Source organism: Hyaena hyaena, unplaced genomic scaffold (assembly GCF_003009895.1).
Source record: "Hyaena hyaena isolate Hyena2069 unplaced genomic scaffold, ASM300989v1 scaffold_906, whole genome shotgun sequence".
In the NCBI taxonomy this organism is placed as follows: domain Eukaryota; kingdom Metazoa; phylum Chordata; class Mammalia; order Carnivora; family Hyaenidae; genus Hyaena; species Hyaena hyaena.
Window position 1 is genome coordinate 716,032 of NW_024081532.1, and position 4,412 is coordinate 720,443.

The window sequence follows — 4,412 nt, forward strand, 5'->3', positions numbered from 1 at the left end:
GAGAAACAAACTAAGGACTGATGGATGTGGGGGGGAGGGGGGATGGGCATGGAGGAGGGCACTTGTGGGGATGAGCACTGGGTGTTATGTGGAAACTAATTTGACAATAACTATTTGTAAAAAAAAAAAATAGGGTCTTACATTATTTTTTTAAAGGATAGAATGTATGATAACCAGGGAATAGAGAAAATTCAAGGTATTTTACAATAAAATAACCGTTTAAATCTCTATCCCAATACAACAGGGTTTAGGTCATCTCTAGTGAACTTGCACGTTTTCTTATTTAAAAAATTTTTTTAACATTTATTCATTTTTGAGAGAGAAATAGAATGGGAGTGGGGGAGGGGCACACACACACACACACACACACACACACACACACACACACGTACACACAGAATCCAAAGCAGACTCCAGGTTCTGAGCTGTCATCACAGAGCTCAACATGGGGCTCGAACCCACGAGGGGTAAGATAATGACCTTAGCTGATGTTGGACGCTCAACTGAGTAAGTCACCCAGGTGTCCCGAACTTGCACGTTTTCAACAGTTTATTCTATTATGAGTTCTTGAATTGTTTTAGATATACAGCTTTTTATTGAAGAAATATTACATTTGTATACCTGGATAGGATTTAGTACACTGAGATGCTTTAAAAATATTTAAAAATATGTCTGATATGCAAAAGCATTTGGCAATACTTTACAGCATTTGATGTTATAGAATTAAAATTTCATACACTACTCATTTTGATATTTAAGAAAAATCACAGAACAAATATAAATTACACAGCCTGACTGTACGGTATTGTCATTTCCAATTTCTAGTTCTGGAAATTAAACATTCATTAAGTCTGTTAACAAATCATTACCTGTACGTTTATGAAGGCAATTAACATGATTTGCAAACAAACCTTCAGGTTTTACATTATTTGCCAAAAATTTCAGTGCAGCAAGAAAAGAAAACCCACTATGCAAATTTATAGACTATTTTACAAATTAACAAGTTCCTGTGACCCAAACTCTTTCAACCTTTCAAGGTACTGTATGTAAAGTTTCATATCACTGTGAACTGCCCCTTTTACCCACAGAGGCTCCACTGGTCTTTGGCAGGACTCAAACAATGTGAGGCCATGTGAAAAATCACTGACTTCATTTTCAGTCCTGTGAATAATTAATACTGGAAAATTTATCTTAGGGACTTTGTCAATGTTTGGAAATGCATCCAAACAGTAGGTCTTTATAGTATCAGGAAAAGCGACAGGCATTAACGAGGTCAAAAGAGAATGAAAAATAACAGCAGAACTCTTATGCCAAGCAGCAAGATCCACAGATGATACTGTCCTTCTCTAATTTGGCCATATAGAATCACATTTTCAGGGCATTATCCATACCTTGTCCTAAGAGCAAGGCAAGCAGCTTCTATATCTGCATAGAGGTTTTTGTCTGATGGTTTCTCAGAACTTGTGCCATACCCAGAATAATCATATGAAAACATACGACAATTACTCCGTGATCCCAGTTCTATGTAAACTGCTCATCTAACCAAGATCAAGAACACTTCAATGTGAGAAGAGTAAAGTGTACTTGGCATTGGGTGAACAACGTTCAAACATGCAGGAATTCTTTGCCTTTACTGGTTCTAGTCAGGAAACACTCAATAATGTCTTTTTTTTTTCTTTTATAGTTTATTGTGAAGTTGGTTTCCATATAACACCCAGTACTCATCCCAACGAGTGCCCTTCTCCATGCCCATCACCCCCTTCACCTCTCCCCCACCCTCACCAGCCCTCAGTTTGTTCTCAGTATTCAAGAGTATCTCATAGTTTGCCTTCTTTCCTCTCCCCAACTATTTTTCCCCTTCCTCACCCCCATGGTCCTATGTTAAGTTTCTCCTGTTCCGCATATAAGTGAAAACATATGGTATCTGTCCTTCTCTGCCTGAGTTAAATCACTTAGCATAATACTCTCCAGTTCCATCCATGTTGCTACAAATGGCCAGATTTCACTCTTTCTCAATGCCATGTAGTATTCCATTATATAGATAAACCACATCTTCTTGATCCATTCATCAGTTGATGCACATTTAGGCTCTTTCCATGATTTGGCTGTTGTTGAAAGTGCTGCAGTGAACATTGGGGTACATGCGCCCCTATGCATCAGCACTCTTGTATCTCTTGGGTAAATTTCTAGCAGTGTCAATAGCATCTTTTGTCTAGAAGAGTGTTGCCAGTCTGCTAGTTCTGATTGGTATGAAGTCTAGTGCCTTCCTTGTTCTTCACATGTCAACATGTAAGTTGGATGAGGAGGGGGGCAGGAAGAATATTAATTCTGAAGTCATTTTCCCAGGGTAAGAAGGACAGAAGAGACCACATAGGTATCTAAAGGAGAGATTATTCATTACTGCACCTGAGGCAGCACAGCCCAGATGTCGGGAGGAAAGTGCCAGGAGGAAGCCCCTGCCCACATGCAGTCTTCCAAGAGGTGCAACCCACGCTGCAGCCGCTGCCGCCACCCCCACTTCTGGCACAGCAGTCACCCCTGGACTCAGGCAGGTCTTTCTTCACCCTTACTTTCCTTTCTCTGCTCTTCCTCAGCCTCAACCACAGGGCTGGCTCTCTTGGTAGGAAGAGGCTGGTGGGGAACTGAGGGGGCAAACAGAACCCTCCCTAAGGCAGGAATTGGTCATGGACTTAAATATTTTTTAAATATTTTACTTGTGATTTCTTTTGGCCCATTGGTTAAGAGTGTGTTTAATTTCCTCCAATTTGTATATTTTCAGTTTTCCTTTTGTGTTTGATTTCTAACAGCATCCCATTGTGGCTGGAAAAGATAGTTTGTTTGATATCTCCTTTTCAATTCTGTTGAGTCTTAATTTTTGGTCTAACATATGTGTATCCTAGACATTGTCCCATGTGCACTGGAGAAGAAAATGTATTCTGTTATTTGTGGGTAGAGTGCTGTGTACATGTGTGTCAGAGCTGGTTTATTATGCTGCTCCAGCCCTGTGTTTCTTTACTTTTCTTCTGCTGGGTGCCCTATCCAGCTTTGAGAATGGGAGAGTGAATTCTCCAGCTACTGTTGTGGGTTGGCCTACCTCTCCCTTTTATCAATGTTTGCTCACATATTTAGTTGACCTGTTATTAAATGCTACAAGTTTTTAATTGTCATATCTTCTCTCCCTATTGAAACTTTTATTAATATATACTGTTCTTTTTTGTCTCTTCTAAATTTCTCTTTTTTTACATCTATTTGGTCTGATATTGGTAGAAACACTCCAGCTATCTCTTAGTTAATGTGTGCGTGAGGTACCTTTTTCCTTCTTTCACTGTCAAGCTATTTGTGTTTTTGGATAAAGTGAATCTCTTTTAGACAACATAGAGTTAAATCATCTTTCTGTCACCGTTCTGCCAGTTTCTAGCTTTGATTGGAGTATTTAATTCATTTACATTAAAAGTAATTGCTGATAAGGAGGGACATGTCTCTGTTTTTTGGTTATTTTCTACATGCCTTATAATAATGTTGTCTCTTATTTCCTTTGTTGTTGTTTTAGTTGTTTAATTTAGTGTCTTAGTGAAATACTTTAAATCTCTTCTCAATTCCTTTTGCATATATTCTATAGACATTTTCTTCATGTTACCATGGGGATCACTTTTCACATCCTAAAGTTATAGCCTTCTCATGTGTATTTCTATAAGCTCATCTTCAATAATAGACAAAAAGTCTCATATAGCTCCATACTATCCCTTTGCAGTGATTGATGTCAGAAAATGACATCTCTATGCATTGTCCAAAAACATAGACTAATAATTGCTTTTGTAAATTAGTCTATTAATCGCGTGAAAAACAAAAAGCAGAGTTACAATTTAAAGTTATAATAATGGTGGCTTTTAAGTAAATAGGTATTTTTTTTTAAGTATCAGTCTTTTAAATCATGTAGAAAACAAAAATTAGAGTTACAAAAAAGTCACATGTCTATGTTTATAACTGAACATTTGTTTACCTTCACTGAGATCTATATTTCTTCACACGGATTCAGTGATTGTCCAGTGTCCTTTCATCCTGAAGGATTTCCTTTAGCTGATCTTGCAGGACATGTACAGTGGTAATGAACTCTCTCAGCCTTTGTTTACCAAAGAATGTCTTCATTTCTCCCTCACTTTGAAGAACTGTTTTGCAGATAAAGGACACTTGACTGTTTTTATTACAGCCTGCTGCCCTCTGGCCTCTAGGGTTTCTGATGACAAATCTGCTAATTTTTTTAAGGAACCATTATATACAGTGGGTCACTTTTACTGCTTTCAAGACTTGTTGACTTTGGTTTTCAACTGTTTGGTTATATGTGTCCTGATGGGGATGTCTTTGTGTTCATGCTAAATGGAATTTGGTATTCTTCTTGGATGTTTATATTCATG

At 37.9% G+C, this 4,412-nt stretch overlaps 1 pseudogene; it reads right to left on the reverse strand.

Moving 5' to 3' along the window:
- Positions 1 to 989: 989 nt before the first annotated feature.
- Positions 990 to 2,398, reverse strand: LOC120222666 (annotated as a pseudogene).
- Between the last annotated feature and the right edge of the window lie 2,014 nt (positions 2,399 to 4,412).